The sequence below is a fragment of the Bos grunniens genome, chromosome 12, assembly GCF_055505025.1.
Source record: "Bos grunniens cultivar Pamir isolate PY7600 chromosome 12, Bosgru_T2T1.0, whole genome shotgun sequence".
NCBI lineage: Eukaryota > Metazoa > Chordata > Mammalia > Artiodactyla > Bovidae > Bos > Bos grunniens.
Genome location: NC_141176.1, coordinates 83,652,419 through 83,679,642, shown reverse-complemented (window position 1 = coordinate 83,679,642; position 27,224 = coordinate 83,652,419). Strand labels below are relative to the sequence as shown.

General features: G+C 43.9%; 1 long non-coding RNA gene across 1 annotated transcript in view; it reads right to left on the bottom strand.

The window, feature by feature from the left end:
- LOC147362013 (uncharacterized) overlaps positions 1-27,224 on the bottom strand; it is a 137,079-nt gene that overhangs the window by 87,542 nt on the left and 22,313 nt on the right. The window contains exon 2 of the long non-coding RNA XR_015138443.1: positions 4,367-4,432. This is a non-coding gene — a long non-coding RNA (uncharacterized LOC147362013). The remainder of the gene's footprint in view (positions 1-4,366; positions 4,433-27,224) is intronic.

Sequence of the window (27,224 nt, the reverse complement as noted above, 5' to 3'; positions counted from 1 at the left end):
GCGTCTGCCTCCAATGCAGGAGACCTGGGTTCCATCCCTGGATCAGAAGATCCCCTGGAGAAGGAAATGGCACCCCACTCCAGTACTCTTGCCTGGAAAATCCCATGAAGGGAGGAGCTTGGTAGGCTACAGTCCACAGGGTCGCAACTGAGCGATCCGACTGAGCAACTTCACTTTGAGTCGGACACGACTGAGCGACCTCACTTTGACTAGACCAAGGTGTCTTCTGTGAGTTGAACAATATGGACAAGGTCCTTAACTCTCTATTCCATGTTGCTCACTTCCATGCCATCCAATCAGCAATGTGTGACCTCACTAAAGATTCAAGTCCATTGCAATGCAAAGGGCATCCTCTCTCCACATACCAGTCAACTCCGCTGCTGCCGGGAGCCTGCAGTACTGGAGAGCAGCCAGCAGCTGTGATGGATGTTACAAGAGCTTGTGGTCCTCGGTCCACACCTGTTCCACACGCTCCTAACTTCAGGGACTTGCCATTTGCCAGCCCCTCCTCCTCCACCATGGGCTGGCATGGGGACAGTTCTGCCTGAGGCAGGGTTCTTGGAGGAGGTTCTGCAGATACTCAGGCTTCAGGTCACATCATCCTGCTAAGTGAAAAAGCCCCACTGCCTTTGGGGGTCCCCGGGGGTCTCCAGGGCAGAGGGACACATGTCGTGTCCCTTTACATGGCTCCCACCAGCCTTGTGAACAGCTGCGGTCCAGCCGCAGCATCAGCCTGACTGCCGGCAACCCCCTTTCGGTGGACACAGATGTAGCCCCCATGCCACCTGGTGAAAGCTTCTGTGACCACTACAGCTTGAGAGCCTCAGCAAAGGCAGCAAAGACATGCACACCCAGTGAGCAGGCAAAGGGCGCAGTGCTGACAGGAAGCACCGCAGAGGAAAATGAGAAACAATGTTTCTCTGACCTCAGTCCACTACCTCTGTCCGCTCTCTTGGAGGCGGTCCAAGCTCCTTGCAGCCTTCAGAGGAAGCTCTGGAAGAAGTCAAACGGGCTGGGTGTGCTCAGAAGGTCATCCGAGTCTTTCCCTGCAGCCCCGCGCCCCCCACCCTGCACCCCGGAAGGTGGGGAGGGGCTCCTGGGGGTTCCCGGCTGATGGGTGGGAGGGGGAGAACAGAGAGAGGGGTGCAGGCTGAAAAGAGGGGGCACCCCACCTTTCTAGACCTCCAGACAGTTCGTAAAGGGGAGGAGGCAGGTGATGCGGTAGGACTATGGGAGCCAAAGGCCAGGAAGAAACTATGGTAGGTGTCATTTATTTTTGCCCAAGTTTCAGCTGCGGAGCTGCCTGGAAGCTCATGTGGAGGACTGCAGACTTGCTCCTTTGCATCAAAACACAGTAGGAATGGTTGATTCACAGTTGAAAAAGTAGCAGAAGAAAGGATTTGCCTTTAAAAAAAAAAAAAGTTTTCTAAATCTCTGTTCAAAGCAAAGAGCCTGAGGCAGGGAAGGAGAAACACACTGATCTGAAATCAAACCACCATGATGGCTGTCTTTGGGCAGCTGTGTGTGAGTGTGTGTATATGCATGTGTGCAGGCGGGGGTGGGGCGGGGGGGATGTGTACCCTGGAGGTAAGCAGGGGCAGGATGTTATTTGTGTTAAATAAGATAATTTTCAAATATTCTTTGCACAGGTAGAAGGGTATCATCATTCACATTTAGGTGATTTTCTTGCTTTCATCATTGTGAAATGCCAGCAGCTTTGTTATCTGCTGCTTAGTCACTTCAGTAATGTCCGACTCTGTGCAACCCCATGGACTGTAGCACGTCAGGCTCCTCTGTCCATGGGATTCTCCAGACAAGAGTCCTGGAGTGGGTTGTCATGCCCTCCTCCAGGGAATCTTCCGAACCCAGAGATTGAACCCAGGTCTACTGCGTTGGCAGGCAGATTCTTTACTGTCAGAGCCACCAGGGAAGCTTTGTTACCTAGATCTGGTCAATCTGATTAAGTCATTGACAGTGACCTATGAGGACTATTGCACCCCTTGGCTCCCACCACAGCCCACTCAGTCCCTGGCAGCACTTTGTTAAGAAAAACAAGCATAAACCTAATAAAGTACACAGGTCAATTCATAGCCACTGTAAAAATTGGGTGATTAATCCAAACTCCTGGTCCTCACATAGTCTGTTCGCTGAAGTTTAGAAAGGGTCTCAAATTTATACTCTGCACTGTGCTAGGTTCTAGATACACAATAGCAAACAAGAGCGACCAAGTGCCTCCCCTCATGCAGCCTGGAATGTAGCTGGGGAAAAAGACTTTATATAAATGAATACGGAATTTAAATATGGATAGCCAGACAGAGACAGTTCAGTTCAATTGCTCAGTCATGTCAGATGCTTTGCGACCCCATGGACTGCAGCACACCAGGCTTCCCAGTCCATCACTAACTTCCAGAGCTTGCTCAAACTCATGTCCATGGAGTCAGTGATGCCATCCAACCATCTCATCCTCTGTCGTCCCCTTCTCCTCCTGCCTTAATCTTTCCCAGCATCAGGGTCTTTTCCAGTGAGTCAGGTCTTCGCATTAGGTGGCCAAAGTATTGGAGCTTCAGCTTCAGCATCAGTCCTTCCAATGAATACTCAGGACTGATTTCCTTCAGGATTGACTGGTTTGACCTCCTTGCTGTCCAAGGGACTCTCAAGAGTCTTCTACAACATCACAGTTCAAGGGCATTAATTCTTGAGCAGACGAGAATGCCCAGGGAATTTGACTATGGAGGCCAGTGGGACTTGATTACAGAACTTCCACAGGACTGGGGAAACAGACTCTTGGAGGGCACGGACCAAACCTTGTGCACACCAGGAGCCAGAAGAAAGGAGCAGTGAAAGAAAGGAGACAGAGACAGAGCAATATATGATACCACTTGTATGTGGAATCAAAAAAAATTTTTTTAAGATGCAAATGAACTTATTTGCAAAACAGAAATAGACCCACAGACATAGAAAACAAATTTATGGTTTCCAAAGGGAAAAGGGAGAGGGAGGGATAAATTAGGAGTTTGGGATTAACATATACACACTACTATATATAAAATAAACAACAAGGACCTACTGTATAGCACAGGGAGCTATAATCAATACTTTGTAACCGCATAAAAAGAATCTTAAAAAGAACATATATATATTAAAAAGCTGAATTACTGTGCTGTGCATCTGAAACTAACACAACATTGTATTTCAACTATACTTCAATAAAACAAAATTTTTAGATGTAGTAAGAAAAACTTTTTTAATGTGGATAAATGTGAGGAAAAAGTGCAGGACACTTTGAGAAAGAGTTGTATAAGGACTTTATTTAGATTGTGGGGCCCACAAAGCCTGAGGCCGAAATTAGGAGCCAGCCAACCAAAGAGGGCAGGAAGTCCCAGCAGAGGGCACAGCGTGAGCAAAGGCTGTGGGGTAGGAAGGAGATTGGAGAATCTGAGGAACTGTGAGAAAGGAAGCACGCAAGGAGACAGAGAGATGCAGGTAGACAGAGGCCAGATCGCATAAGGTCCGTTATGCGATGCGTACCTTTATCATGACACCACTTGTGTATTTTGAAAATAGTAGCTCACAGTGAAAAAAATCGGGCAGATACCATGTTGACCAAATAATAAAAGTTAACACCAGCAGTGGCATAAAGAGGCATTCCATGCCTCCTGGTAGGATGCACTGAGAAGGGCATAATGTTATTTCTCTGGTCTTCTTGCCAAAACCTCCATAATCAGCATTAGTTATGAAGAAACATCAGGAAAACTCAAAATGAAGAGCATTCTACAAGACAATCGGCTCATAATTTCCAAAACTGTCAAGGTCACAAAAGACAGAAATTGAAGATCATTTCCAGATGAAAGGAAATTAATGAGACAAGGTGAGTAAATGTGTGATCTTAGACCCCCAAAATGAAGTTGGTGGGACAATTGCTGATGATTAACTAAGGTCTACATATTTGAGAATCCTACTGCATTGATGTTAACTTTCTGGTTTTGATAATTGGACCATGGTTTTGTAAGATGTTAACATTTAGGGGAGCTGGGAGGGGAGCTTATAGGAATTATTTGTACTATTTTTGCAATGATTTTCTAAAATCTGAAATTATTTCAAATTGAAAAGTTAAAAAATAAATTGAAAAAAATGTTAAGCTTTAGATTTCCTCCCAGGTATAATGGCAGGCCCTTGATGGAGTTTAACTAAGGGAGTGTTTAGGTTTTTAAACATCTGTGTGGTCGGGGTATGGCAAATGGATTGAGGGCAGGACCACAGGGACGCGGTCATGATGCAAGAGCTTTGACTAAGTGACATCAGTTTTCTCAGCTGCCAAATGAGAGGGCTGAACTGTCTGTACTTACAAGGCAGGCTCACGACTTACCTGCGCTGGAGTCACCTGGGGAACTTCAGCCATTCAGATCCCTGGCACCCAGCCCTTCATGATGACCTGCAAGAGAACAGTGGTGTCTTGGTCTGCTCCAGCTGCTGTAACACAGTACCACAGGTGCAGGGGCTTACACAACAGGCATTTACTTCCCATGGTTCTGTGAGAAGTCCAAGATCAAGGTTCCTGGTGAGAGCCCTCCCCTGGTGTGTAGATCGCCACCTTCTCCTGTGTCCTCATTTGGCAGAGAGCGAACTCAGAGGAGTCCCTTTCTTTTCTTATAAGGATGCCAGGCAGATCATTTCAGGGTTCTTTTATGTCCTCATTTAACCTTAATGATCTCCTTATGAGGGCTTCCCAGGTGGCGCTAGTGGTCAAGAACCTACCTGCCAATGCAGGATATGCAAGTTCAATCCCTGGGTTGGGAAGATCCCCCAGAGGAGGGCATGCTAACCCACTCCAGTATTCTTGCCTGCAGAATCCCATGGACAGAGGAGCCTGTTGGGCTACATACAGTCTAGGGGGTCAAGAAGAGTCGACATAACTGAGCGTGAGCCCACATGCATGCATGTACACACACACACACACACTCATCGGAGCATCTCAGGACAAGAGCCACAGAAGAGATTCTGCTCCAGCTCTTTGGAAGGGCCAGTGGGACTTCATACAGTTGCCCACAGCAGCGACTACTCCCACAAGTCTCCCTCCTACTGGCTTTTCCTCCTTCCTCTTTCTCTCTCCCTGGCCCCTCATTTCTACTCTCCGACTTTGAAAAATGAGCAGGTTTAGACAGAGAGGAGAGAGCACATTCTAAGTAGAAGGAAAGGCAGAGTAAAGACCAGAACAAAGGGAGGCTGGAAAGACAAAGGACGAGAGACATCACTGTTTATTTTTTGCCATTATGTGCACTTATGTGCAAGAGTGAAGCTTGTCACACAGATCGTGGGACAAATGGATGCAGGTACCAGACCCACACTGGTTATCAAATGCTGTAAATGTGGCAAGAGGGATGTGTGTGCAGGCATGCTCAGTTTGTGACCCTGCGGACTGTAATCCGCTGGGCTTCTCTGTCCAAGGGATTCTTCAGGCAAGAATACTGGAGTGGGTTGCCATTTCCTCCTCCAGGGGATCTTGCTGGATCCAGGGATTGAACCCATGACTCCTGTGTCTCCTGCATCACGGGCAGATTCTTTGCCATTGAGCCATCGGGCAGGAGCAGGGAAGATCGCAAAATAGCCTGGGCGCATGTGTGCATGCGGCAGAAACCCTGGCAGAGAAAGTCACCTCCGTGGGTGCTCTCCTGTTTCGTCACGTGAAACTTCACTGCCAAGGCTGTTCATGGCATAGCCTTTCTTGCAGCTTTCCAACCAGCTCTAAATTGGCTTCGTCAGCACCCAATAAGAGGACCATTGAGCCACCTTCACGACACACGTACCAGGACATAAATATGTGAGCAGTTCTATATTAGCATGAATTAGCAGCAGTAGCCTGGAAATGCTGAGCCTGACGCTGGGAAGCGCTAATGGAACTGTGCATCTTTTTTCTACCGCAGGAGCAGTCAAGAATCATGCATAATATAAAAGCGCAGAGTGCAGCTGGTAGCCGCAGGCTGGATCACAGGAGATGGTTTCAACTGGTTTTTGTGATCATGAAGAACTACCTTTCAATCAGGGCCCCAAAGCATCTACAGTCCTCCTGCCCCAGGGAGGCGGGGGAGTGGGGGGGAGCGGCGGCGCAGTGGGGGGCGGGGCTGGCGGTGCAGAATTGTAATACATAACAGTAAATACAGATCCCACTCAGAGGGCCCGAAGCTGGGCTCTTTATTGATATTCAGTCCATATTTATAGAGTCTAGCAGAGTGGGTGGCGGCGATATAAAGCAGGTGCCACCTGGCCATCCGTGAGGCTGATTCAGACACGTGGATGAGCCATTCTCGAATCAGCCCGGAAAAGTCTGCCCTGGACATGCAGACTTCTAATCTCGAAATTGTTCAGACTTGGACAAGAAGGGCCAGAGCAGAGGAAAGCCTGTTTAATGGTGTCAGCTCACCTCCTGGTCTTAGAGCATCTCGGAGAAAAAGTGAGGAAAATTCCAGGAAAATTCCTCAATTTAGTCTGCTGTTTATTGCTTTCCTTTTCTCAACCACTATATGGATTTAGGGTTTTTTTCCCAATAGCTTTATTCTGACATAAATCACATCCCAGACAACTCACTCATTTAAAGTGTGTAATTGAATGCATTTTTGGTTTGTGATATTTCACCAGTGCGTGCTCGGTCACTCAATCTTATGTCCAACTCTTTGTGACCTCATGGACTATAGCTTGCCATGCTCCTTCGTCCATGGGATTCTCCAGGCAAGAATACTGGAGTGGGCTGCCATTTCCTTGTAAAATTTGTAATATGTACATACAACAAAATCTGCCATCTTAATCATTTGGGGTAGTATAATTTTTATTGTGGTAAAATACACATAAAATTTGCTGTTTTAACCATTTTCAAGGGTACAGTTCTGTGTCATTACGTACATTCAAATTGTTTAACTATCACCACCATCTGCCTCCAGAACTTTTCATTACCCAAGGCATAAAGTCTCTACTCACTTCGCAATAACTCCACATTCTCCCCATTTCCCCTTAGCCCCTGGAAACCTCAAATCTATTTTCTGTCTCTATGAATTAGCCTAGTCTAGAAGTTTCATGTGAGTGGGGTCATACACTATTTGTCCCTCCGTGTCTGGCTTGTTTGACTTAGCATAACATCTTCAAGGTTTGCCATGCTGTATTAATAGCATGAATTATCAATAAAATTTCATTCCTAATAAATGCCATTTGCAGCAACATAGATAGAGATTATCATACTAGGTGAAGTAAGTCAAACAGGGACAAATGTCATATGATATCACTTATATGAGGAATCTAAAAAAAATATGATACCAATGAACTTATTTGCAAAACAGGAACAGACTCACAGGGATTGAAAACATATGGTCACGAAAGGAGAAATGTGGGGGAGAGAGGAATAAATTAGTAATTTGGGAGTAACATATATATATATATGTTATATATGTGTGGTTTATATATATATATGTGTGTGTGTTTTTATATATATATGTTATACACATATATAATAGATAAACAACAAGGACCTACTCCATAGCACCAGGAACTATATTCAAGATCTCGTAATAACCTATAATGGAAAAGAATCTGGAAAAGGATATATGTGTGTCTGTGTGTGTCCAAATCACTTTGCTGTACGCTAACACAACAGTGTAAATCAATTATATTTCATTTTTTTTAATTCATCCTTCTTTATGGTTGAATAATATTCCAAATATGTATTTATTACATTTTGTGTATTCATTCACTTGTTGATGAATCCTTCAGTTATTTCCACCTTTTAGCTACTATGAATATCGCTGCTATGAACACTGGCCTTCGAGTATCTGTTCGAGTCACGTATGAGTTCTTTTGGATATATACCTAAAAGTGGTATTGCTGGGTCATATGTTAATTTAGCTCTTTTTTTTTAAACAGAGGTGCTGTATTGATTTATTTTGGCTGTGCTGGGTCTCCACTGCTGCACGTGGCCTTGCTCTAGCTGCGGCAAGCAGGCTCTGCTCTGCATTGCGATGCGAGGGCTTCTCGCTGCACTGGCTTCTTTTGTTGTGGAGCACAGGCTCCAGGGCCCACGGGCGGTTGTGGCTTGTGAGCTCTAGAGCACTGGCTGAGTAGCTGTGGTGCGCCAGCTCAGTTGCTCCTTGGCACGTGGGATCTTCCTGGACCAGGGATCAAACCTGTGTCCTTTGCATTGCAAGGCAGATTCTTAACCACTGGAACCACCAATCTCTTCTCCACAGCAGCTCTACATTCCCACCAGCTGTGTATGAGGGTTCCCATACACTTCATATTTTCTGTTTTTTTTAATTTTAATTATAGCTATCCCAGTAGGTATAAAGTGATTTTTTGTGGTTTTGATTTGCATTTCCCTAATGACTGGTGATGTCGACCATCTTTTGTGCATTATTGGCCATTTGTACAGTTTTTTGGGGAATGTGGTATTAGTTTGCTAGGACAGCCATAACCATAACCAAGTGCACAGACAGGGTGGCTCAAACAATAGAACTTTATTCTGTCGCAGTTCTGAAGGCTAGAAGTCCAAGGTCAAGGTGTCAGCAGGTTTGGTTTTCCTAGGGTCTCTCCCTGTGGCTTGTAGACAACCCCCTGCACATGGCCATTCTTCTGTGCCGGTCTGGGTCCTAGTGCTCTCTTCTTACAAGGACATGAGTCTATTGCTTTAGGGCTCACCCTATGACCTCATTTAACCTTAATCACCTCTTTAAAAACTCAAATACTGTCAACATATTAATGGGGAAGATTAATATGTGGGGGTACAACTTGGCCCACAATAAATAACAAACATCCACTTAAATCCTTTGCCTAATATTTTTAAAATTGAGTTGTAACCACCACAAATTTTGATGTCGAATGTGTGGTTTAATTTTTATTTTTGAGGGGTGAAGATCCAGTTAGAAAAAAAAAGATAAGGGTTATTACTAGGTTTCTAACCTCAAAATGTTTCATTTGATCAGGTCTAAGTATACTCACATTGTCCCAAAGGACACATCTCCTTCAATTTTACACATTTCACTGATGAGAATCCTCTTAGTACTGATGCTATAAGACAAAATCATTCTTTGAACTAGGAGTTTCTAATGTCAGTCATAAAGGAGTATATTCAATTTCTTAGGTACATATAAAATAAATATTACATTAATAAAGAAGGACTAAATTAAATTAATATGCTTTATTCATGGTAATTGTAATAAAGACAGAGGATTTTTTAATTAAATGATAGGAAGGAGGGCAAAAGGTTATGAGATGAAAGTTTCAATACACCAAAAATTTAAAAATAGTCAATGACGTTGGTTTGTTTGTTTAGTTGCTAAGTCTTGCCTAACTCTTGTGACCCCATGGACTGTAGCCCATCAGGCTCCTCTGTCCATGGGATTCTCCAGGCAAGAATACTGGAGCGAGTAGCCATTCCCTTCCCCAGGGGATCTTCCCGACCCAGGAATCGAACCTGGGTTTCCTGCATTGCAGGCAGATTCTTTACCGACTGAGCTATGAGGGAAGCCCCAACAATTATTATACTTTTTAAAAATTCTCCACCTAAGACAATGATAGCAACATTCACAAATTATCCACATTGGTTTCAGCCCTCTGCTGGTGAGATACGTTTCTTTTTTCAGAAACATCCAAGTAGGCCTGGGCTCCTGTTGGTAATGGAATCAGAAGCTTTGGCAGACAAGTAACAGGCCTCTCCTAGGATTCTATGGAGCTGCTTCACATAAGGATGGAGAAGGAACTGGCAACCCACTCCAGTACTCTTGCCTGGAAAATCCCACGGATGGAGGAGCCTGGTAGGCTACAGTCCGTGGGGTTGCAAAAAGTCCGTCATGACTGAGTGACTTCACTTTTCACTTTCAGACTAGGAAGTTGTCTGACCTCTTTGTGTCCCCCCGTGGTGGTAACCTGAGCCCTGGTAAATCCGGTCAACCCTCTCTGACCTCACCTGACAAGGTCTAATGGACAGCCCTTCTCCAATGGCTTCATTCGCCATCAGTCACCAAAACTATTGAGCAAAGAAGAAATCCATCTAAGGAATTTCACAGATATTACACATTCTTCCTTTGCCAAGATAGCTATTTTTCAAGGAAGGGCATACGGAACCTTGTGATCACAGTTTGTTCATTCCATCTTTTTTTCTTTAAGGGGAAGGAAAAAGAAATAATTACATGGATAAAACATGTCAATGAAGACCTCAGTTCATAAAGAAGAATCTGACCCAGGAAATCCCAGAACATCTTTTGCCATCTCGATGTGTTTTTGTTTTATGCTTTGCTTTACTTTCTGATCCCCAACAGGCTAGCTGCTCTGGGAGGGGGAGAGCCCACTACACGCTGGGGCACGGCCAGCAAGACACACCACACTCTCAGTGTCAGAAAGGCCTCTTGTAGCATGTCACCAGCTCTGACTGACTGGGGTCATGGACGGGTCCATGACCCAAATCACATGCTCTATCAAAATTATCGGACTCTTAGTTTCCATAGTTCTTCCGGTGAGGGACAATCTAGGTGTGTTCAGAAATCAGCAGGGTTAAGATTAACTTCTCTGATCAGGCTGGACAGTGGCTCACAAAGCTAGATTCAAAGTCTGGTTTCATGTATGGGCTTCTAAGAACAAGGATTCTAGAACACTCCTACAAACTGATTCGGGCTGGGCTGTCTGGAAGTCACCCTGGTTCTTGTTTTCTTACCTTACTTCCCCTTTGATCCCACTCAACTAGTTGTGTGTTGGTGAATGTCCAACCACTCTCCAAAAACATGCAAATATATATATACTAAACTTTACTGTCTCTCTAAAATGTATTTGTTTTAAGAGATGGTACCGATGAACTTATTTGCAGGGCAGCAGTGGAGATGCAGACGTAGGGAACAGACTTGTGGACACAGCGCGGGGAGGAAAGGGTGGGACAACTTGAGAGAGTAGCATGGAAACATGTACAATGCCATATGCAAAATAGATGGTCAGTGGGGATTTGCTGTGTGACACAGGGAGTTTAACCCAGGGCTCTGTGACAACCTAGAGGGGTGGGATGGGGTGGGACGTGGGAGGGAGGTTCAGGAGGGAGGGGACCTACGTTTACCTGTGGCTGATTCATGCTGATGTATGGCAGAGACCAGCACAGTGTTATAGAGTGATGGTCCTCCAATAAAAACATTTTTTTAAATAGATCTACTCACAAAAGTCAATGGTAGCAGGAAGTAAAAATGTGAAATAAGATGGCAAAAAAAAAGATGTGTGACACACAATTTACAATTGATAAAGTATACAGTATTCTTCACTGTGAATTCCATTTACTCAACTGATTCTCAGAACTCTCTCCTTGATCTTTTTCCAAATTCTCACATCTCTAGTCAATCCATGCTTGCAGCTAAAACATGATGTAGTTTTGAAAAGAATATTGGTTGATATTTTTGCCAGTCAGGTGAAACAATGAAGATGTATCTCGAAGAGTCACCTGATTATCAGCACGATCAACTTCTTTACTGAATCAGATAATTTTATAATGCTGGAAGATTATTTCCTCAAATTTTTGTGCTATTCACAATGTGATGGCCGTGGATGTGACAATTTTAAGTTTTACTCTGCATTATTAATATTTTCCCCATCTCAAGTCTAGACAGTCATTAAACCAATAAGTCAAGCCCTGACTTGTAGCAGTTGTCAAGTTCCATGGCAGATTCCAAGCTATGAAAGAGACACAGAACACGGATATGGGAAGAGAAGCACAGTAGATGGGATCATATACTATTATTGCATAATATAAACCCAATAGATGTCAGTAATCACAAGCGTTAGGTAGTAAAATAGGTAGGAAGCAATGAACTTCTTAATACAGATGATTTCATGATGCACGCATGCTAAGTCGGTTCAGTCGTGTTTGACTCTGTGCAACCCTATGGACTGTAGCCTGCTGGGCTCCTCTGTCCATGGGATTCTCCAGGCAAGAATACTGGAGTGGGTTGCCATATCCTCCTCCAGGGGATCGTCCCAACCCAGGGATCGAACAAAAGATCTCCGTCATTGGCAGGCGGGTTCTTTACCACTAGCGCCACCTGATTCTTCCTGATTATGAGATAATTACCTTTTAAAGGACATCTAGGAAGACTAATTTTTATGTACAATTTGGCTGTACAAGGTCTGTATCAGAGTACCACAAGTCAGATTCCTGGTATAGTAAATAAACCTAATTACAAAGAAAAAAAAAAAAAACTCCCTTGTAAAAATTCTCTAGTCCATAGAACATTCCAACAAAATACCATAAACACGCTAAAATTTCACAGGGAATTTGAACAGTTCTTTGGAATATGTTTCCCTGGGTTTTGATCCACATTAGTATTACTAAAGAAAGCAACTGAAAACCATTCACACATAAAATGTATTCAAGCAATCCTCAAATATTTTGAGGAACCACCCCTCAACCTGATACTTGGAGTCCAAGGAAATAGAGCCGGCTGACTTGGGGCTCCCAAGGCTGTCAAGACAGATCTGGTCACTGAAGAAGAGTCTGTCCCATATGTCACTGTCCAAACACATCTGAGGCAGAGAGAGTCTCTGAGTTTAGGAAAAGGCGGCAAATAAATGTCAGAAAGAATAGTGTCTGGGGTGGACTCTTCATACTCAGGAAAGAATCGGGATGTAGAAATGCAGCAGACTCTTGAGATTATAGCTTCACTTCCATCTAAAACTGTGTTCTCCGTGGTCAGTTCATTCTGGAAAATGGTTTTACAAGGAAGAAATTTGGGGTTTTTCTTGAGACTTTCCAGGGGCCTTGTGTGCTGTAAATCTAAAAACAAACATAATGCCTAGATTTTCTAAACATGATGTAATAACCATGGAGCACTCTCCTTTTGTTTTGAAATGAAGTACATTAAAAACATTTTTAATTTAATTGTGTGTGCGTGAGAGAGCTTCCCAAGTGGCACAGTGGTAAAGAATCTGCCTGCCAATGTAGGAGATACAAAGAGACATGGGTTCCATCCCTGGATTGGGAAGATCCCCTGAGGAGGAAATTGCAATCTGCTGCAGTATTCTTGCCTGGAGAATCTCAAGGACAGAGGAGCCTGGTGGGCTACAGTCCATGGGTTTGCAAAGAATCAGACATGACTGAGCAACTAAGCACACACACACACACGTGTGTGTGTGTGTGTGTGTGTGTGTATACATATATATATATATATAAAACATAAAATGACCACTTTAACCATTTAAAGTGTACAGTTCAGTAAAGTATATTCATATAGTTATGCAACCAATTTCCAGAACTTTTCCATCCTGCAAAACTGAAATTCTGTATCCATTAAACAACAGCTCCCTGGCCTTAGGTTACCTTTTCTATAGCCTCCAATCTTCTCAGCTGAGCATCCAGACATCATGCAGCAAAGACAGGCCATCCCTGTTTTTCCTGTCCAAATTCCTGACCCTCAGAACTTGTGAACACTGTAGAAAGGTTGTTTTATACCACTGAGTGTTGTGGTTTGTTACAAGGCAATAGTAACTGAAACAGATAAGATTGCAACCATTCTGTCTTCATACTGTCCATGCTTGCTCCTTGGAAGGAAAGCTATGACAAACTTAGACAGCATATTAAAAAGCAGAGACATCACCTTGCTGACAAAGGTCCATATAGTCAAAGCTGAGGTTTCTCCAGTAGTCATGTACAGATGTGAAAGTTGGGCCATAAAGAAGGCTAAACACTGAGGAACTGACGCTTTTGAACTGTGGCACTGAAAGAGACTCTTGAGAGTCCTTTGGACTGCAAAGAGATCAAACCAGTCGATCCTAAAGGAAATCAACCCTGAATATTCATTGGAAGGACTGATGCTGAAGCTGAAGCTCCAATACTTAGGCCAGCTGATGCAAAGAGCTGACTCGTGGGAAAAGACCCTGATGCTGAGAAAGATTGAAGGCGGGAGGAAAAGGGGATGACACAGGATGAGATGGCTGGATGGCATCACTGACTCAATGGACAAGAGTTTGAGCAGGAGACAACGGAGAACAGAGGAGCCTGGTGTGCTGTAGTCCATGGGGTCGAAAAAGAGTCAGATACGGCTTAGGGACTGAACAACAACAACAAATTTCATTCTCTGGATTTTCCTTTGCCCACTCCAGGGAAGCCTCTGTGTCTCCTTTCATAGACGTAGACTTTTCTAGAACCCTATCACTCTTTTGCAGATTAGATGCCAAGGATGGAAAGGAAGGAAAAAGAGTGTCTGGGGTGGGGGAGGTGGTTTTGTAGAAGGAATGGAAAAAAGTTAAGAATCCCCAGACTAGAAAACTAGAGCAGGGGCAGAGGTGAGAACTTACAGCCCAGCACCAAGCACCCCCTCACGGCCACGGAAGGGGTCAGACCTCGATAGGGGAGGCCGATGCCATGCATGGAGAGACGGGACCCCAGGCGCAGAGCACAGCATTGATGAGACCTCTATGCACAGCCATATGAAGTAGCAGAAGGAAGAATGGGCTTCTCAGGGGACCAGGACCAACCAAAGATCAGCTCCCAGGACACCAATCTTTGTACACGAGACCCCCAGGACAATATATATACTGCTATATAATGAAGGTACCCCAACGTGACTGAGTTTTTTTTTGCCAACCTGATAGGGTGCTGGCTTGAAGTTTAATTTGGTATAAGGAACCTGTTTTGTGGCAGATTGTCAATACTTCCAATGTGAAATTCGTGGACATTAGACCTTGAAAAGTAAACAAATAAATGCACAGGGATGATAGAAAAAGGAAGCTCTGGATCAACCAGAAACTGTGGAGAATTTCTTCAAGTTAGAAAGTTTAGGCAAGAATAGATTGAAGAGGAAAAAGTACAGCCCAGGACGAAGGTGGGAGAGTTCTGCTAAAAAGCCTGAGGGTCCCCCAGACTGAGACGGGGTGGAACCCGGCAGGAGGAGAGGGCAGCTCAGAACCAGAAAGGTGAGATGAGCCGGCTGGGTGTCCGAGCATCCAGCCTCCTCCCTGGGTGTGGGAGCCAGCAGCCGTGGTGTGGTCCTCACTTCCCGCAAGGCAGCGGGCACAGAAACTCTGGGAGTGAGAAATGTGCAGTGTCCTGGGGTGCCTTAAAGACCACCTTATCCTGACACATCACAGAAGCCCCTGCCATGCTTGCTAACAACAGTAAGTACGAGCCTTAGTGGCAGTCCCCACACCTGCTTGGCCAGTCTGCATAATTTGTCCTGTGTCTGTTTTAGTCGCTTGGTCATGTCCAACTCTTTGTGACCCCATGGACTCTAGCCCACCAGGCTCCTCTATCCATGGGTTTCTCCAGGCAAGAATACTGGAGTGGGTTGCCATTTCCTTCTCCAGGGGATCTTCCCGACCCAGGAATCAAACCCGGGTCTCCCACATTGCAGGCAGATTCTTTACCATCTGAGCCACCAGGGAAGCATCATTTGTTACAGATGCTGTAACAAGGAATCTTAATATTAGGGAACATAATTAAGAATCAAATATCTGGGGAAAGCCCACATCATAGGATGTGGAGGAAAAAAGGAAAACTAAAGAAGCAGATTAAATAGTGTGATCACAGAAGGATTTTTTTTTTAAGACAACTATATCAAAGCTTTAAGGAAACAATGTGGGCGAATGAAGAGACAGAACCAATAAAAGCTACGAGGCATTAAAATTATAGTTATTGAGTTGAAAACTTAATATGACGGGTAAAAAAGAAAAAACAGAACAGGCACAGCTAAGGAGCAAATCATTTGGGAAATGGAGCCACAGAATTTGCTCAAAAGACAAAATTAAGAGGCTTAATAATGGAATAAATCTAGTTCCTGCATCCATATAATAGGGATTACAAGAGCCCAGAGACTGAGCTTTTCATTTTCATTTCTCTTTTCATTTTAATGGTTTCCTCATGGATTTGCAACTGCCACCTTGCTCCCCCAAATTGTCTATTGCAAGCAAGAAAAGAGAAAATAAAATTTAAAGAAATAATTAATTAGAAATTTACAGAACTAAAGTAAGACGTGGGGTCTCTGAAAAAAAAACAAAACACTACTCACTACCCAGCAGGATAAATTTTTAATTAATCAGACACAACTAAGAATACAGAAAGGTTCATCGTACCCACGTAGCGTAACTACTGGGACCAAGAATTAAGACCACCTGTTCCAACAGGATTTATTTTTTCCAGGAAATCCTTGCCCAGAAAGATAAGACAGTAAATCAGCAGATAATTGTTGCTTACCTCAGGAAGTTCCTGAAAACCAAATTGTCGGGGCAAACGGTTTGTACATCTGGGCAAACGATTTTCCTCTCTGGACAATCGTGTCTACATCTGAGCAAACAGCTCATTTATCAGACAGTTTACGTATCAGTTTTGGCTTTGTGCTTTGGTGTGTCCACTAAACTTAAGCAACTAGTTAGGAGCTTCACCTAGTCCCAATCAGTTCCCTGGCCTTGAAAGAGCTGTCCTAAATTCCTAAATCACATGAGCCCTGACCCCCCCACCCACCCAACAAATCCTGTAAATATCTCGCCCAAATTTTCTCCTTCTGAGACATTGCTAAGATCTTCTCAAAGTGATGATCTCTTACTGCTGTAGGGTTTTTTGTTTGTTTGTTTGTTTTCAATTTGTTTTGTTTTTGTGGCCACACCACTCACCAGCTCCCCAACCAGAGATCAAACCCACGCCCCCTGCTTTGGAAGCATAGTGTCTTAACCACTGGTCCCTGCATAAGTTTAATAAACACCTCTGCTTTATCAAAAACTTGCTTGCAATAGACAATTTGGGGGAGCAAGGTGGCAGTTGCAAATCCATGAGGAAACCATTAAAATGAAAAGAGAACCCTCAGACCGTCTACAGAGGCGTACACTGGTCATCTACAAGGAAAAAGAATGTGGGTGACCTCAGGCTTCATGACGGCAGCAGTGGCACCGGGAGACATTGGAGCAGTTCTCTCCAATTTGTAAAGGAAAATAACTTGGAACCTAAAATTCTATATCCTTTAAAACCGAGGTCAGCAGACGATGGCCAATGGACCAGCCACCTGTTTTCATTAATAAAATTCTGTTGGAACACGGGCATACCTATTCAGTTATGCGTTGTCTTTATACACATAGACATATAAGAACAAAGCATTGAAAGACTGTGTATATACAAAAACAGTCAGGGCCTGCTTTTGCGTAAAGGGGCAGCGTTGAGTAGTTGTAACTGAAAACTTATGCAAACTTAAAACACTTATTTGGACCATTAAAAAAAAGAGTGCTGACACCTTCTTTAGCATAAAGACACGTACAGGTATAAGCTCTCAAAGTTTGCTACCCAATGACCTTTTTGGGAAGAACTGTTATGAAAATTAGGGGTGTGGGGAGAGGGAGGCTCCAGGAGAAATAGGTGAGATTTATAAAGAAACAAATCAAACACAGAAGTAAAATGTACTGTTACATTTAAAAAGTATTAAATAACTGGGAATTCTCTGGCAGTCCAGTGATTAGGACTCCGTAAGGATTTGATCCCCAGTTGGGGAACTATGTACGGCTCTTCTGTGTATTCCTGCCACCTCTTATTAATATCTTCTGCTTCTGTTAGGTCCATACCATTTCTGTCCTTTATCGAACCCATCTTTGCATGAAATGTTCCCTTGGTATCTCTAATTTTCTTGAAGAGATGTCTAGTCTTTCCCATTCTGTTGTTTTCCTCTATTTCTTTGCACTGATCACTGAGGAAGGCTTTCTTATCTCTTCTTGCTATTCTTTGGAACTCTGCATTCAGATGCTTATATCTTTCCTTTTCTCCTTTGCTTTTTGCTTCTCTTCTTTTCACAGCTATTTGTAAGGCCTCCCCAGACAGCCATTTTGCTTTTTTGCAGTTCTTTTCCATGGGGATGTTCTTGATCCCTGTCTCCTGTACAATGTCACAAACCTCCGTCCATAGTTCATCAGGCACTCTATCTATCAGATGGACAGGGAGGCCTGGCGATTCATGGGGTCGAAAAGAGTCGGACACGACTGAGCGACTGAACTGAGCTGAACTGAATTGGAGAACTAAGATCCCACATGCCTTGCAACAAGGCCAGAAAAAGAAAAGAAGAAAAAAAAAAAATAGTATTAAATAAGTAAAAGTTTTAAATAAAATGTCCATACAGTGTTGAATTCCATGGAGGCAGGGGAGGTTGGAAGCAGGAGAACTAAAAAGGGCAATAAAGTTCTTTCATTTTTTGGTGGGAGTGAGGAGGCCTGAGGATAAAGATAATTCCAGAAAAAGTTTATTCATTCTAGATTATTTATAGATGATTATTCATTTTAAGCATTAGAAGATTAGAGGTAAGGTGAACTTACCTCTTACTACTTACAAACTTACAGAAGGGGAAAATGAAAATATATATATATCGATTAGCTCAGTTAAGGGCACACAAATTAAGACAGTAGGACTAAACCCAAACGTATCAGTGAAGTCAATAGTTATGATTCGGTTACTTTTAGCTCAATTTCCTGTTGATTACCTGCATGCTTTGTGCTGGCATTACTAGAGACACTAGAAACACATAGCAGCTCTCATGAAGCTTGAAGCATGCGTGCTAAGTCGCTTCAGTCGGGTCTGACTCTGTGTGACCCTATGGTCTGTAGCCCGCCAGGCCCCTCTGTGGATGGGATTCTCCAGGCAAGAATGCTGGAGTGGGTTGCCATGCCCTCCTCCAGGGGATCTTCCCAACCCAGAGATCGGAAGCTTATGTCCCACTAAAGAAACAAACTGTAAACCAATATGTATGTAATATAACCTCAGATACAGGTGCTATTTTAAAAGTAAATAAACCAGAGTAGAGGACTGGAGAGTGATGTAAGTTGGTCACCTTGGAGGCGACTTCATGGGTCCAGGCAGTATGTGGCGGGAGCCTGATTAGCGTGGTTTTTGTGGAAGCAATGGCAAGTATGGGTGGAGATGGTGAAGGAGAAAGACGAGAGGACTTGCTGATAGAATCTACTGAAGAGGGGAGGGTCAGGGCATACGACAAGGAGCATTCAGTTTTGTGTTAAAACACATACAGACAAGCATATAATCAACTGTCTTCAGTTTACAAAAGAAGTGGCTATGGATGCCAAGGGGACCCACCCACATCCTTTTCCAGCTGGTGCATCCACCCCTACTGTGAGTGTTGGTTCTCAGGCTGCCTCCCTTCCCTGCGGAACTGCTGATGGCAGCTGCTCGTGTGAGTGGGTATCCAAGCAAAAAACCCTCCATGTACCAAATGGAAGAGACTTCTCTAAAGATCAAAGAGGAACACACACACACACACACACACACACACACGTCCCATAGGGCTCCCTGGCTTTCCTGCATTGTACACACTTCTGTTAACTGTTTTCTTGTAAGAAAGTAAGGATTTTGAGCCCTGTTGGGACACTGAATTTACACCTGGAGTGGAAAGGCACGGTGAGACTAAAACATTTCTTATCTCTGCCGCCTCTAATACCCCAGACCATTGTCAAAGCCATATATTGTCTTGAAGAAGAGTTCTCAGGAGAGCAAAGCAGAGCTTTTGTAAGAAATACTGAATGCAAAAAAAGGGGGGGCTTTTTCTCCTTATTTTTAAGTATAAGCAATTCTTTCCAGCTGCTCTCATTAGTTGTACCCTAGGATATTCCAGTAGCTAGAAAGAAAAACATTCAAATAGTGAAAACTGCAAGTGCTGTGATTTTTTTAATGCAACTGAATTTTTTCTGAAAATACATTTTTTTCAGCATGTTTCTGACAAAACTCACAAATGAAGTTTTACATTATTTCTTGCAGATCAAGGCAGTTACAGAATTTCACGAAATCATACTACAAAATTTTTATTCCAACTATAGTCACGTCTCAGACTAGTTTATAGTTGAAGTTTTCTTTACAGATCTCTAGTTCCTATTAAAAGAAATAACAATGAAATTGATGCTGCACCCAGTCTCGTTTAGCCAACATCTTCAACTATCGGATTCACTTCCTATTGCTGCTGTAACAAGTTTACATAAATTTAGTGGCTTAAAACAGGGCAGACTGATCATCTTATCATCTGTATCATCTAGAGTGTATGTGTGCTAAGTCGCTTCAGTCCTGTCTGGCTCTTTGGGACCCCATGGACTGTAGCCCACCAGACTCTTCTGTCCATGTGATTCTCCAGACAATACTGGAGCAGGTAGCCTTTCCCTTCTCCAGGGGATCTTCCCAACCCAGGGATCGAACCCAGGTCTCCCTCTTTACTGTCTGAGTCACCAGGGAATCTGGGTTCTTTCCCACTAGGCCATCTGGAAAGCCCCTATATCATCCAAAACAGGTCTCACAGCATTAAAATCTAGGTGTCATCAGAACTGAGTTCCTTCTGGTAGCTCTAGGGGAAGAACGGGTTTCCTTGCCTTTTTCAGCTTCTAAGGACTGTTCATGTGCTTTGACTCACGGCCCAATCATTTATCTGCAAAGCCAGCATTATCGGGTAGAGTCCTGAGGCTGCCATCTCTCTGGTTTCTCTCTCTTCTGCCCCCCTTCCTCTTATAACGACCTTTGTGATTACACAACCCACCTGGATAATTCAGGATCATCTCAAAATCAGGCAATTACAAATTTAATTCCTTCTGAAACCTTAACTCCCCTTCACCATGTAACCTAGCATCCACACAGGTTCTGGAGATTAAGAGTGGCCACTGATGGGTAGCCAGTATTCTGCCAATCCATGTACTAAAAAACGACCCCAACAAAATGGACTTTTATGATTAACAATTATTTATCAAAATGTGCAGTATACTATTGCTTTGCTCAATTACATTCTCATTTAAATTATAACTAAATATAGAATAAACTTCTTGTCCCTAAGAGCCTGAGAGTCATAGGAAAAAGATTTTCAATCAGTAGGCGTAATTTTATTTGTTGCTGTTGCTATTTAGCCACTAAGTCATGTGCCAGCTCTTTTGAGACCCCGTGGACTGTAGCCCAGCAAGCTCCTCTGTCCATGGGATTTCCCAGGCAAGAATACGGGAGTGGGTTGCCATTTCTTTCTCCAGGGGACCTTCCTTACCCAGGGATGGAAACTGCATCTCCTGTATTGGCAGGTGGATTCTTTATCACTGAGCCACCTGGAAAGCCCCATAATTTTATTACAAACATGTATAATAGGGTGAACAATAAAGATTCTAAAGCATAAAATTGCATTACATTAGGATAAAATTCAGTGTGAAAATGAAATGGAAATGCAAGTCGAGGAGAAAGAAAAAATAAGGGTTTTCCCAATGTTTAAGGAAGATTTGTGTGTGTGTTTGTAAAGGATGATGGTGTTTATCAAATCATTATATGACATTTAGGTTCCATTGAAACATTCTGAAGTGTGATTAATAGGTTTGCCTTAAAACGTTGATACCACTGAGCCTCAAAAACTGATTTTGAATAAAAGGAACCAAACTACATATTCCATTCATAAAACATTCAGAAATAAACAAACTGACCAGTGGTGTGAGAAGTTAGGATAGCAGTTCCTTGGGGTGGAGCAGAGAGTGACCGGAAGGGCCCAGGGGTCACTTATGTAAAGGCACAAATTAGGACCTGCTAGTTTTCCTGTTTGAAATTCAGTCTAGTTATTTTTCAAGAAATCCCATTTCATTGTTTATAGATATAGTGGATATGCTCCCTGAAATCTTGCTTGTTTCAAAACATTTTACTCCCAAAAGAAATATGTTCTAGCCCTTTTCTCTCTAAGCCCAGGTAACAGAAACACAAGAATTCCTGTAACAAAGATTTAATGTTTCCCAACCTCCTCGTCATTCCTACTGTGCTTTCAACTCCTACTCAGTGCATTTCCCTAAGGGAGTCTGACTTCTTATCCAATTCACAAATGGAATCCTGACACAAAGAGCAGCTGCAGAATCTGTCAGAAGAAAGAGGGACAGAAAGAGCAAAGAAATCAGCACACAACTGGAAACAGACATGCTTCGGGACACCACCTAGCAGCCGGGTGGCTAGATAACAGAACCATCGCCCCGGCTTGGTTTCCTCTCCCCAAGACGTGAGTGTTTCCATTCACACAGACCACCCTGAACCTGTACACACACAACGTGAGGTTACTTGTAGGCATTGATTCTCAGGTCTCTCCATTTTTGTTAACTTCCTGTAAGTATCACATTTATACGTGAGCTACAGTCCACAGACTCAGGTGCAAGAAGCACCCCATCTCTATATAAATCAGCCTGATTTCTGATTCCAATGCCAATGATGTAAGGCTGGTAGAAAAATGTAAACTCAACCACTTTCAGAGTTTCCAGACAGTTCCCTGGAGCTATCGAAAGGTTATGGAGGGACTGCCCTGGCGGTCCAATGACTCAGATTCCACGCTCCCAACGCAGGGGGTGGGGGTGGGGTCACAGTTCGATCCCTAGTCAGGGAACTAGGGCCTCATGCTGCAACTAAGAGTTCACATGCCACAGCTAAAGATCCCACGTGCTGCAACTGAGACCCGGCATGGCCAAATAAATAAATTAAAATTAAAAAAAAAACAAACAGAAAAGCTATGGAGGTTTGCCATGGTTCTGGGACTGGCCCTCTGAACAAGCATTGGTGGGGGGTTGGGGGGGTGGTTCACCCAGATTATGGCTGAGACAGCCTCTTCTCTTTGCAATGTCAGGCTGGCCATGGAGCTCTGCTGCTGCCATCCACATGTAGGGTTCCACCTGCCCACATGAGCTGTGAGGCCACTGCCACTCCCACCTGGGGGTCCTCCAGTGCCTCCGGGAAGCCATAAGCAAGACCCTCTCCTCAAAGACCCCCAGCTTCTCCTCTCTTCTTACCAAACTCTTTCTAATCCGTGGTATGCAGTGGCTCAGGTGATCAGGGGGACCTCTATTGCACCTCTCTCTCCTGATTCACCAGATCTTCAAGCAGAATCCTCTTCCTGGAAGTTCCCCTCAGGGATTGACAGCCTCATCTCCTCAATGGGTTTGAGTGAGTGAGTGAAGTTGCTCAGTCGTGTCCCACTCTTTGTGACCCCATGGACTGTAGCCTACAATGTGCCTCCGTCCATGGGATTTTCCAGGCAAGAGTACTGGAGTGGGTTGCCATTTCCTTCTCCAGGGGATCTTCCCAACCCAGGGATCGAACCTGGGTCTCCCACATTGAAGGCAGATGCTTTACAATCTGAGCCACCAAGGAAGTCCCAATGGGTTTATGTTTTGGAAACAAATCAGTGGGTCATAAGCTTTCTCTGAACAAGGAATATTAGCCTCTGCTGCCTGTCTGAATAAGGAGAATAAAGGGGAGAAATTGGGCTGAAAACCCACAAATATCTCAAAATGGCGTTTAACCAATAGTAACAAAAACACACAGCCTTTCTCACCCAAACCATAGTTTATGCTCACATCCAACAGACTCCCTGAAGTTTAGATGAACTCCCGTCGGTTGCCGTGATTTAAGTTTGTCTTCGAGTCCTGAGCAGGAGGGCAGATCTAAACCGTATGCGCCAAGATTACTCTTTCCCTTCAGAGGTTGTCTCGCCCTTCGTGAAAAGTCTACAAGTTACTTTAGCATTTGGAGAAGGAAATGGCAACCCATTCCAGTATCCTTGCCTGGAAAATCCCACGGACAGAGGAGCCTGGCAGGCTACTGTCCATGTGGTTGCAGAGTCAGACACGACTGAGCGACTTCGCTTTACTTTAGCATTAATGTCCCAGAACGTAAAAGAAGAAGTTACTTAGGAGTGTATGGGGGTTTTTTAGCTGATTGCTGCAGCTCTGCCATTCCCAGTTTTCTCCAATACAGTGAATTACTCTTTCTTTTATTCCCCCATAGTGTGAAATTTTTAGGTATTTTTGGCACTGACTTTATTCTGCCTTCTCTCTGGGGAAATAAATGAAGATCATCCAAAGGAGAACAGGCAAAGACTGTTTATCCAGTGCTTGTTGTAGCAAGAGAATCAGCCACCACCACTTGCCTCTGGCAGAAACTCAGGGCAGCCAGGGGCTGGGAGAGCCTCAGAGAGAGCAGGGAGGGCTCCTCCCTAACTGGAGGCTGTTTGCCTGGGAAGCTGGGGGCGGGCCAACGAGGAACAGGGTTCCCATGTGATTGGTTAGGGTGTCTATTTGGCTTTCTCTGATTGGTAAGTTGGCTTAAAGCTCAACATTCAGAAAACGAAGATCATGGCATCTGGTCCCATCACTTCATGGAAAATAGATGGGGAAACAGTGGAAACAGTGTCAGACTTGATTTTTGGGGCTCCAGAATCAGTGCAGATTGTGATTGCAGCCATGAAATTAAAAGATGCTTACTCCTTGGAAGGAAAGTTATGACCAACCTAGATAGCATATTCAAAAGTAGAGACATTGCCAACAAAGGTCCGTCTAGTCAAGACTATGGTTTTTCCAGTGGTCATGTATGGATGTGAGAGTTGGACTGTGAAGAAAGCTGAGCTCCGAAGAATTGATGCTTTTGAACTGTGGTGTTGGAGAAGACTCTTGAGAGTCCCTTGGACTGCAAGGAGATCCAACCAGTCCATCCTAAAGGAGATCAGTCCTGGGTGTTCTTTGGAAGGAATGATGCTGAAACTCCAGTACTTTGGCCACCTCATGCGAAGAGCTGACTCATTGGAAAAGACTCTGATGCTGGGAGGGATTGGGGGCAGGAGGAGAAGGGGACGACAGAGGATGAGATGGCTGGATGGCATCACCAACTCGATGGACAAGAGTTTGAGTAAACTCCAGGAGTTGGTGATGGACAGGGAGGCCTGGCATGCTGCGATTCATGGGGTTGCAAAGAGTCAGACACGACTGAGCGAATGAACTGAACTGATTGGTGAGAAGGTGAAAGTAGAGGCCAAAAAAAAAAAAAGAAAACTGTCAGGTATGAATCAAGTCCTGGCCATTTGGGGCTGTTCCTTATAGCTGTTATTGTTTGACTTCCTGGACTGGTTCCTAGAAATAGCCTTCTTACTTTGGACAAGTCTAACTTACAGAGAGCAGGCTGGCTTTCTGAACTGGTTACTGTAGATAGTGGACAGTTTTCCTGGGCTGACTGCTGAAGATTTGGGATCAGAATGTTATTTTTGTAAATTTTACACCATAGGTCTGGTTAATGTTCATTTGTATACTGTCTCTCATGTACTGGAGCTGGCTGTTTAAGTTCATGATGATAAGCTCCTTGAGGGCAGACACTAACTCTTTGTATTTCAATGTACAGGGTCTAAGACAAACATATTTTAAAAATAAAACTGAATCCATAGCTATTTGTGGAAGTGAACTGAATACATTTCATTTTCCCTAGTACAGTCATTGGGTTTATTTTTCCCTTTAGCACAAAATTCTAAATGGATGATATCACACAAACTTCCATTTAAAGCAAGGCTCCCCTCCACATGCTAAACCTCCAAATTTCACTTATGACCAATCTGCCCTCAATTACATCTCTGTCCTTCCATCATCTTCCTATATCGTCCCAGGCCTGAGTTCTGTCCAACTTAAGGCAACAGACCATGAAATGCTGGGTTTGTCCATCCGTATTTTATTGTTGTTAGGAAGTTGAATTTTGTCTACATTTCCCACAATGGCTTAAAAACAAGATGCACTTGTAGTGAACCAACATTTCTGGGTATAATTTTTTCCTGGAGCATATTTTCATTGAATTATACATTTTTGTGTCTTGATTTTGATTGCCTATGTGAGACTTTCACACCCTTTCTAAGCAAAATAAGATAAGACAGTTTCAGGGACAAAAGAGATGTTTCAGTGACGCTTGAACTGTTTTTCTCTGTATTTTTCTATGTAGACATCCATACCAGAAACCTGACTCTCCTTGACTCTCTCCCTCATTTCCCACATCCAGGCATCAAATTCTGCCATTTTTACTGAAATACTTCAGTTCCCTTCTATTTCTCTCCACTGCCACCACATTAGCATGGCAAGCCACCCTCACCCCCATCCTCAGTTCAGTTCAGTTCAGTTCAGTTGCTCAGTCGTGTCCGACTCTTTGCGACCCCATGAATCGCAGCATGCCAGGCCTCCCTGTCCATCACCAACTTCTGACATTCACCCAGACTCACATCCATTGAGTCAGTGATGCCATCCAGCCATCTCATCCTCTGTCGTTCCCTTCTCCTCCTGCCCCCAATCCCTCCCAGCATCAGAGTCTTTTCCAATGAGTCAACTCTTCGAAGGAGGTGGCCAAAGTACTGGAGTTTCAGCTTTAGCATCAGTCCTTCCAAAGAAATCCCAGGGCTGATCTCCTTTAGGATGGACTGGTTGGATCTCCTTGCAGTCCAAGGGACTCTCAAGAGTCTTCTCCAACACCACAGTTCCAAAGCATCAATTCTTCGGCTCTCAGCCTTCTTCACAGTCCAACTCTCACATCCATACATGACCACTGGAAAAACCATAGCCTTGACTAGACTAACCTTTGTTGGCAAAGTAATGTCTCTGCTTTTGAATATGCTATCTAGGTTGGTCATAACTTTCCTTCCAAGGAGTAAGCGTCTTTTAATTTCATGGCTGCAGTCACCATCTGCAGTGATTTTGGAGCCCAAAAAAATAAAGTTTGACAGTTTCCCCATCTATTTTCCATGAAGTGATGGGACCAGATGCCATGATCTTCATGTTCTAAATGTTGAGCTTTAAGCCAACTTTTTCACTCTCCTCTTTCACTTTCATCAAGAGGCTTTTTAGTTCCTCTTCACTTTCTGCCATAAGGGTGGTGTCATCTGCATATCTGAGGTTATTGATATTTCTCCTGGCAATCTTGATTCCAGCTTGTGCTTCTTCCAGCCCAGCGTTTCTCATGATGTACTCTGCATAGAAGTTAAATAAGCCCCATCCTAGACATATCCTAAATGCATCCTGGTTGGTCCCCTGACTCCAGTCTACTTCCCACCCTCGCAAAGAGGATTTTTCTACAATGAAATGTAGACATAGCATTACTCTGCCTATAGCCTATAATGGTCCCCCACCGCTTGCCAAATAAACCAAAATTTTAGCCATGATCTTGGTGATTGGCACCGACCCAGAACCACCTCTTTGGTCTCTTCTCCACACCCCCAGAAGCACCCAACTTCAGCCACAATGGGACTGAGTGCTATTCTCTAAAACAGGGGTCCCCAACTTCTGGGATCTAATGCCTGATGATCTGAGGAGGAGCTGATGTAATAATAACAAAGTGCACGATATGCCCGAAATAATACGCCCAAAACCATCCCTCCCACCCCCAGTCTGTGGGAAAATTTTCTTCCACGAAACCGGTCCTGGGTGCCAAAAAGGTTGGAGACCACCACGAAAGACCCAGA